Raw genomic sequence first — 9,547 nt, forward strand, 5'->3', positions numbered from 1 at the left:
TTGCCCGCACGGAAAATTGCCAATTGCAGCATCACAAAGTTTCAGATCTATGATATTTGAGGTGAAAGGTGAGGATACTAACATGATGTGATCAACTTGTGATTTACAGCTGACCTAGTGCAAAACTGCAAACATGCTGAAGATCTGTGGTTTGCAGCAGTGTCATTCTCAGCAATAGATAGATCTAGTCTGCTCTCATCTCTCACTGATTCTGCCTTACTCCTCTCACCAGCCCAGAACAGCAGCACATGCAGAAACAGCAGCAGTGTGATCCAGAGGAGCCATCACTGCTATCAGTACCCACAAAAGAATCACTGTATTATCTGTAGAGTTACATGGGACTGAAGGTCAGATCTAGTACATTATCATCTCAGTGGGTGCCCACCAAAAGCAGGGTGCTGCTAGCTGAGATAGATGGTCCTGGAAAAGGCACCGCAGAAAGGTGAGATTCTGTCAGAATCTGTCAGAGGAGCGGAAGTGCCATAGCAGCACTGCTCTCCCATTGACTTCAGTGGCAGTGAATCTGGCACCTGCACTTCCTTCCCTGTCCACTTATGACTACCAAGAGTAAGAGTGAACAGTCCCTACCTGTGAGTGAACAGTCCCTATCAAACACATATACTACAGGTGCAGGCAGGCATAAGATGGAAGGAAATGCAGAGTGGATTTGAATAAGGGTCTCTAGGCCCAGACACAGCACAATGAGAGTGGAATAAGGGTCTCTAGGCCCACACACACCACACTGAGAGTGGAATAAGGGCCTCTAGGCCCACACACACCACAATGAGTGGAATAAGGGTCTCTAGGTCCAGACACACCACAATGAGAGTGGAATAAGGGTCTCTAGGCCCACACACACCACAATGAGTGGAATAAGGGTCTCTAGGCCCAGACACACCACAATGAGAGTGGAATAAGGGTCTCTAGGCCCAGACACACCACAATGAGAGTGGAATAAGGGTCTCTAGGCCCACACACACCACAATGAGAGTGGAATAAGGGTCTCTAGGCCCAGACACACCACAGTGAGAGTGGAATAAGGGTCTCTAGGCCCACACACACCACAATGAGAGTGGAATAAGGGTCTCTAGGCCCACACACACCACAATGAGAGTGGAATAAGGGTCTCTAGGCCCACACACACCACAATGAGAGTGGAATAAGGGTCTCTAGGCCCAGACACACCACACTGAGAGTGGAATAAGGGTCTCTAGGCCCACACACACCACAATGAGATTGGAATAAGGGTCTCTAGGCCCACACACATCACAATGAGAGTGGAATAAGGGTCTCTAGGCCCACACACACCACAATGAGAGTGGAATAAGGGTCTCTAGGCATAAACACACCACAATGAGAGTGGAATAAGGGTCTCTAGGCCCAGACACACCACAATGAGAGTGGAATAAAGGTCTCTAAGCCCACACACACCACAATCCGAGTGGAATAAAGGTCTCTAGGCCCGGACACACCACAATGAGAGTTGAATAAGGGTCTCTAGACCCACACACACCACAATCAGAGTGGAATAAAGGTCTCTACACCCACACACCACAATGAGAGTGGAATAAGGGTCTCTAGGCCCAGACACAGCACAATGAGAGTGGAATAAGGGTCTCTAGGCTCAGACACACCACAATGAGAGTAGAATTATTGTTAGCACAGTGGAATGACAACTCCTAAGAAAAGAATCTGTACTCTGAGACTAGGGATGAGTGAACCGAACCTGTAGAACCTGGAGAAGTAAACTGGGCCCAGAGACTTTTGTTGAAATCCATTCTGCATTTTCTTTGCTGCCTGTGTTGTGCTGTATTGTATTTCAATGGAGCCCATGGAAGTCAAGGACAATCACCCGGCAGCTAATTATTTGCAGGTGTGCAATGATTGTTTAGTATACTTAAGCTATTGTTGTTATTAGAACTCCTTAATAAACTGTTCTTAACCCCTTTCTGTCATTGGACGTACTATCCCGTCCATGTGGGGTGGGCCTTAATTCCCAAGGACGGAATAGTACGTCCAGAGCGATCGGCCGAGCTCCCCCCTATCGCAGCTGACATCCGGCACTATGTGCCAGGAGCGGTCACGGACCGCCCCCGGCACATTATCCCCCGGCATACCGCGATCAAACATGATCGCGGTGTGCCGGCGGTATAGGGAAGCATCGCACAGGGAGGGGGCTCCCCGCGGACTTCCCTGAGACCCCCGCAGCAACGCGATGTGATCGCGTTGCTGCGAGGGTCTCCTTACCTCCCTCCCTGCAGCAGGCCCGGATCCAAAATGGCCGCGGCATCCGGGTCCTGCAGGGAGGGAGGTGGCTTACCAAGTGCCTGCTCAGAGCAGGCGCTTGGTAAGCCTGCCGTGCTCTAAGTCAGATTGCTGATCTGACAGAGTGCTGTGCAAACTGTCAGATCAGCAATCTGTGATGTCCCCCCCTGAGACAAAGTAAAAAATAAAATTTCCACATGTGAAAAAAAAAAAAAATTCCTAAATAAAGAAAAAAAGACAGATATAAATAACCATGGTACCGCTGAAAACGTCATCTTGTCCCGCAAAAAACGAGCCACCATACAGCATTATCAGCAAAAAAATAAAAAAAGTTATAGTCCTCAGAATAAGGCGATGCAAAAATAATTCTTTTTTCTATAAAATAGTTTTTATCGTATAAAAGCGCCAAAACATAAAAAAATGATATAAATGAGGTGTCGCTGTAATCGTACTGACCCGAAGAATAAAACTGCTTTATCAATTTTACCAAACGCGGAACGGTATAAACGCCTCCCCCAAAAGAAATTCATGAATAGCTGGTTTTTGGTCATTCTGCCTCACAAAAATCGGAATAAAAAGCGATCAAAAAATGTCAAGTTCCCGAAAATGTTACCAATAAAAATGTCAACTCGTCCCGCAAAAAAACAAGACCTCTCATGACTCTGTGGACTCGAATATGGAAAAATTATAGCTCTCAAAATGTGGTAACACAAAAAATATTTTTTGCAATAAAAAGTGTCTTTCAGTGTGTGACGGCTGCCAATCATAAAAATCCGCTAAAAAACCCGCTATAAAAGTAAATCAAACCCCCCTTCATCACCCCCTTAGTTAGGGAAAAATTAAAAAATTTAAAAAATGTATTTATTTCCATTTTCCCATTAGGGTTAGGGCTAGGGTTAGGGTTGGGGCTAGGGTTAGGTTTGGGTTAAGGCTACAATTAGGGTTGGGGCTAAAGTTAGGGTTAGGGTTTGGATTACATTTACGGTTGGGAATAGGGTTGGGATTAGGGTTAGGGGTGTGTCAGGGTTAGAGGTGTGGTTAGGGTTACCGTTGGGATTAGGGTTAGGGGTGTGTTTGGATTAGGGATTCAGTTATAATTGGGGGGTTTCCACTGTTTAGGCACATCAGGGGCTCTCCAAACGCGACATGGCGTCCGATCTCAATGCCAGCCAATTCTGCGTTGAAAAAGTAAAACAGTGCTCCTTCCCTTCCGAGCTCTCCCCTGTGCCCAAACAGGTGTTTACCCCAACATATGGGGTATGAGCGTACTCAGGACAAATTGGACAACAACTTTTGGGGTCCAATTTCTCCTGCTACCCTTGGGAAAATACAAAACTGGGGACTAAATAATAATTTGTGTGGAAAAAAAATATTTTTTCCAGTTATAAACTTTAGTGAAACACTTGGGGGTTCAAAGCTCTCACAACACATCTAGATGAGTTCCTTAGGGGGTCTACTTTCCAAAATGGTGTCACTTGTGGGGGTTTCTACTGTTTAGGTACATTAGGGGCTCTGCAAACGCAATGTGACGCCTGCAGACCATTCCATCTAAGTCTGAATTCCAAATGGCGCTCCTTCCCTTCCGAGCTCTCCCATGTGCCCAAACGATGGTTCCCTCCCACATATGGGGTATCGGCGCACTCAGAACAAATTGTACAACAACTTTTGCGGTCCAATTTCTCCTGTTACCCTCGGGAAAATACAAAACTGGGGGCTAAAAAATAATTTTTGTGGGAAAAAATTTTTGTTTTATTTTTACGGCTCTGCATTATAAACTTCTGAGAAGCACTTGGTGGGTCAAAGTGCTCACCACACCTCTAGATAAGTTCTTTAGGGGGTCTACTTTCCAAAATGGTATCACTTGTGGGGGGTTTCAATGTTTAGGCACATCAGTGGCTCTCCAAACGCAACATGGCGTCCCATCTCAATTCCTGACAATTTTGCATTGAAAAGTCAAACTGAGCTCCTTCCCTTCCGAGCTCTCCCATGCGCCCAAACAGTGGTTTACCCCCAAATATGGGGTATCAGCGTACTCAGGACAAATTGCACAACAACTTTTGGGGTCCATTTTCTCCTATTACCCTTGGTAAAATAAAACAAATTGGAGCTGAAGTACATTTTTTGTGAAAAAAAATTAAATGTTCATTTTTATTTAAACATTCCAAAAATTCCTGTGAAACACCTGAAGGGTTAATAAACTTCTTGAATGTGGTTTGAGGGGTGCAGTTTTTAGAATGGTGTCACACTTGGGTATTTTCTATCATATAGACCCCTCAAAATCACTTCAAATGAGATGTGGTCCCTAAAAAAAATGGTGTTGTAAAAATGTGAAATTGCTGGTCAACTTTTAACCTTTATAACTCCCTAACAAAAAAAAATTTTTGTTTCCAAAATTGTGCTGATGTAAAGTAAACATGTGGGAAATGTTACTTATTAAGTATTTTGTGTGACATATCTCTGTGATTTAATTGCATAAAAATTCAAAGTTGGAAAATTGTGAAATTTTCAAAATTTTTGCCAAATTTCCGTTTTTTTTCACAAATAAACGCAGGTAATATCAAAGAAATTTTACCACTATCATGAAGTACAATATGTCACGAGAAAACAATGGCAGAATCACCGGGATCCGTTGAAGCGTTCCAGAGTTATAACCTCATAAAGGGACAGTGGTCAGAATTGTATAAATTGGCCTGGTCATTAACGTCCAAACCACCCTTGGGGGTAAAGGGGTTAATAAACTTGTCGGTAGTTTTTTATTTGGGCAATTTTCGCCGACATTCTTCTGTGCTGCAGAGCATCTCACCTATAATTCTATACTAATCTGTTGTGCAGAGCATCTCACATATACCTGCATAATATCCCCCTGTCCTGCAGAGCATTTAACCTAGTCATGGCCAAAAGTATTGACACCCCTGCAATTCTGTCAGATAATACTCAGTTTCTTCCTGAAAATGATTGCAATCACAAATTCTTTGTTATTATTATCTTCATTTAATTGGTCTTAAATGAAAAAAACACAAAAATAATTGTCCTAAAGCCAAATTGGATATAATTCCACACCAAACATAAAAAAGGGGGTGGACAAAAGTATTGGCACCCTTCGAAAAATCATGTGATGCTTCTCTAATTTGTGTAATTAACAGCACCTGTAACTTACCTGTGGCACCTAACAGGTGTTGGCAATAACTAAATCACACTTGCAGCCAGTTGACATGGATTAAAGTTGACTCAACCTCTGTCCTGTGTCCTTGTGTGTACCACATTGAGCATGGAGAAAAGAAAGAAGACGAAAGAACTGTCTGAGGACTTGAGAAACCAAATTGTGAGGAAACATGAGCAATCTCAAAGCTACAAGTCCATCTCCAAAGACCTGAATTACTGAGTTACTAGGATTCAGGATCTGATGAGTGGACTGAGGGGCCTAGGCTGGTCGGAGGAGACAAGTAAGCGAGCAAGGACCAGATGTAGACAAATGTTATCGGGCCCTTTGACAGCAAGGATTTGGCATCCTGGAGGATGGTAATTACATACGGTAAGGAAAATAAGGGTGGTTATTAATGGAGCACACTCGGACTGGGTCGCGGTTAGCAGTGGGGTACCACAGGGGTCAGTATTGGGCCCTCTTCTTTTTAACATATTTATTAATGACCTTGTAGGGGGCATTCAGAGTAGAATTTCAATATTTGCAGATGACACTAAACTCTGCAGGGTAATCAATACAGAGGAGGACAATTTTATATTACAGGATGATTTATGTAAACTAGAAGCTTGGGCTGATAAATGGCAAATGAGTTTTAATGCGGATAAATGTAAGGTCATGCACTTGGGTAGAAGTAATAAGATGTATAATTATGTGCTTAATTTTAAAACTCTGGGCAAAACCGACAATGAAAAAGACCTGGGTGTATGGGTGGATGACAAACTCATATTCAGTGGCCAGTGTCAGTCAGCTGCTACAAAGGCAAATAAAATAATGGGATGCATTAAAAGAGGCATAGATGCTCATGAGGAGAACATAATTTTACCTCTATACAAGTCACTAGTTCGACCACACTTAGAATACTGTGCACAGTTCTGGTCTCCGGTGTATAAGAAAGACATAGCTGAACTGGAGCGGGTGCAGAGAAGAGCGACCAAGGTTATTAGAGGACTGGGGGGTCTGCAATACCAAGATAGGTTATTACACTGGGGGCTATTTAGTTTGGAAAAACGAAGACTAAGGGGTGATCTTATGTTAATGTATAAATATATGAGGGGACAGTACAAAGACCTTTCTGATGATCATTTTAATCATAGACCTGAGACAGGGACAAGGGGGCATCCTCTACGTCTGGAGGAAAGAAGGTTTAGGCATAATGACAGGCGCGGATTCTTTACTGTAAGAGCAGTGAGACTATGGAACTCTCTGCTGTATGATGTTGTAGACTGTGAGCCCTCGCGGGCAGGGTCCTCTCTCCTCCTGTACTTGTGTGCCTTGTTTTACTCCTGTTTATTGTACTTGTCTATATTTGCCCCGTTCACATGTAAAGCACCATGGAATAAATGGCGCTATAAAAATGTATAATAATAATAAATAATGAGTGATTCATTACTTAAATTTAAGAGGGGACTGGATGCCTTTCTTTAAAAGTATAATGTTACAGGGTATATATACTAGATTCCTTGCTAGGGCGTTGATCCAGGGAACTAGTCTCATTGCTGTATGTGGAGTCGGGAAGGAATTTTTTTCCCCAAGGTGGAGCTTACTCTTTGCCACAGGGGGTTTTTGCCTTCCTCTGGATCGACATGTTAGGGCATGTTAGGTTAGGCTATGGGTTGGACTAGATGGACTTAACGTCTTCCTTCAACCTTAATAACTATGTTACTATGTTACTATGTTACTATGAATGTTCCTGTGTCTACCGTGCACAGTGTCATCAAGAAGTTTAAAGCCCATGGCACTGTGGCTAACCTCCCTAGATGTGGATTGAAAAGAAACATTGACAAGAGATTTCAACGCAAGATTGTGCGGATGTTGGATAAAGAACCTCGACCAACATCCAAACAAGTTCAAGCTGCCCTGAAGTCCGAGGGTACAACAGTGCAACCCGTACTATCCGTCGGCATCTGAACGAAAAGGGACTGTATGGTGGAGACCCAGGAAGACCCCACTTCTTACCCTGAGACAAAAAAAAAGCCAGGCTGGAGTTTGCCAAAACTTACCTGAAAAAGCCTAAAACGTTTTGGAAGAATTTTCTCTGGTCAGATGAGACAAAAGTAGAGGTTTTTGGGCAAAGGCATCAACATAGAGTTTACAGGAGAAAAAAAGAGGCATTCAAAGAAAAGAACACGGTCCCTACAGTCAAACATGGCGGAGGTTCCCTGATGTTTTGGGGTTGCTTTGCTGCCTCTGGCACTGGACTGCTTGACCGTGTGCATGGCATTATGAAGTCTGAAGACTACCAACAAATTTTGCAGCATAATGTAGGGCCCAGTGTGAGAAAGCTGGGTCTCCCTCAGAGGTCATGGGTCTTCCAGCAGGACAATGACCCAAAACACACTTCAAAAAGCACTAGAAAATGGTTTGAGAGAAAGCACTGGAGACTTCTAAGGTGGCCAGCAATGAGTCCAGACCTGAATACCATAGAACACCTGTGGAGAGATCTAAAAATGGCAGTTTGGAGAAGGCACCCTTCAAATATCAGTGACCTGGAGCAGTTTGCCAAAGAAGAATGGTCTAAAATTCCAGCAGAGCATTGTAAGAAACTCATTGATGGTTACCGGAAGCGGTTGGTCGCAGTTATTTTGGCTAAAGGTTGTGCAACCAAGTATTAGGCTGAGGGTGCCAATACTTTTGTCTGGCCCATTTTTGGAGTTTTCTGTGAAATGATCAATGTTTTGCTTTTTGCTTCATTCTCTTTTGTGTTTTTTCATTTAATTCAAATTAATTGAAGACAATAATACCAAAGAATTTGTGATTGCAATCATTTTCAGGAAGAAACTGAGTATTATCGGACAGAATTGCAGGGGTGTCAATACTTTTGACCATGACTGTATATCTATTTGCTATTCTCTGTCCTGCAGAGCTTCTCACCTATAATTCTATCTTATTCTTTTGCCCTGCAGAGCATCTCACGTATACATGCATATACTATCCCCCATCCTACAGATCATTTAACCTATAATTCAGCCTGTGGGCAATTTTCTGTGGGCATTCTTCAACTTGCACCTCAAATATGTAGATTGTGAGCCCTCGCGGGCAGGGTCCTCTCTCCTCCTGTACCAGTTATGACTTGTATTGTTTAAGATTATTGTACTTGTTTTTATTATGTATACCCCTCCTCACATGTAAAGCGCCAAGGAATAAATGGCGCTATAACAATAAATAATAATAATAAATATCATGGATCTGAAACTTTGTGATGCTGCAATTGGCAATTTTCCGTGTGGGCATTTTTCTGGTCACTGTGTCCAGCATGTGAAGGTCCTGCTCCTATAACACACAGGAGGGCAGAATGCTAGTGGTGACTGCAGCGTGTGCTCCTGGGAGAGGTAACAACATGGCTTCCATCACCCCTCATAACTGCACTTACTGAGGCCTCTGTCACACACACTGACACATCCTGGAGCTGAGCACTGGCAGCACTGCACCTGCACCTCACTGCCATGTCTATGCCGTGTACATGTCACTACTGGCCACAGACAGCATACTGCCCCCTGAGGACTAAATACAGGCGCCCATTACTGGCCACAGCCCGCAGGTAACCTCTACACACATACCAGCTACTTACAGCATTAGTGTATGGTGTCAGCAAGATCCTCATAACACAGGGAAAGGACCTTCCATGATGTCACGATCATGTGATCAGTCACGTGTGTGGGAGGAGTCAGCTTTGAGTTATGAATGAATTGGACAACATATTCGTAGACTTGTGGATTATTGTCATTATTATGCCTACGTAGGGCTGTGCCCCCGATCCACGTCTATAATGTGCAGGCAGCAGAGCCCGTGTGTATAATGTGCGGGCAGCAGAGCCCTTGTGTATAATGTGCAGGCAGCAGAGCCCGTGTGTATAATGTGCGGGCAGCAGAGCCCGTGCGTATAATGTGCAGGCAGCAGAGCCCGTGTGTATAATGTGCAGGCAGCAGAGCCCGTGTGTATAATGTGCAGGCAGCAGAGCCCGTGTGTATAATGTGCAGGCAGCAGAACCCGTGTGTATAATGTGCGGGCAGCAGAGCCCGTGTGTATAATGTGCAGGCAGCAGAGCCCGTGTGTATAATGTGCGGGCAGCAGAGCCCGTGT

The 9,547-nt window shown here is 43.9% G+C and overlaps 1 protein-coding gene across 1 annotated transcript in view; it reads right to left on the reverse strand.

Moving 5' to 3' along the window:
- Window positions 1-9,123, reverse strand: part of UBAC2 (UBA domain containing 2) — a 285,129-nt gene extending 276,006 nt beyond the window's left edge. Inside the window, exon 1 of the mRNA XM_069757987.1 lies at window positions 9,036-9,123. The gene's annotated coding sequence lies outside the window, so the exon portion shown is untranslated. The remainder of the gene's footprint in view (window positions 1-9,035) is intronic.
- Window positions 9,124-9,547: the final 424 nt, after the last annotated feature.

Source organism: Ranitomeya imitator, chromosome 3 (assembly GCF_032444005.1).
Source record: "Ranitomeya imitator isolate aRanImi1 chromosome 3, aRanImi1.pri, whole genome shotgun sequence".
In the NCBI taxonomy this organism is placed as follows: Eukaryota; Metazoa; Chordata; class Amphibia; order Anura; family Dendrobatidae; genus Ranitomeya; species Ranitomeya imitator.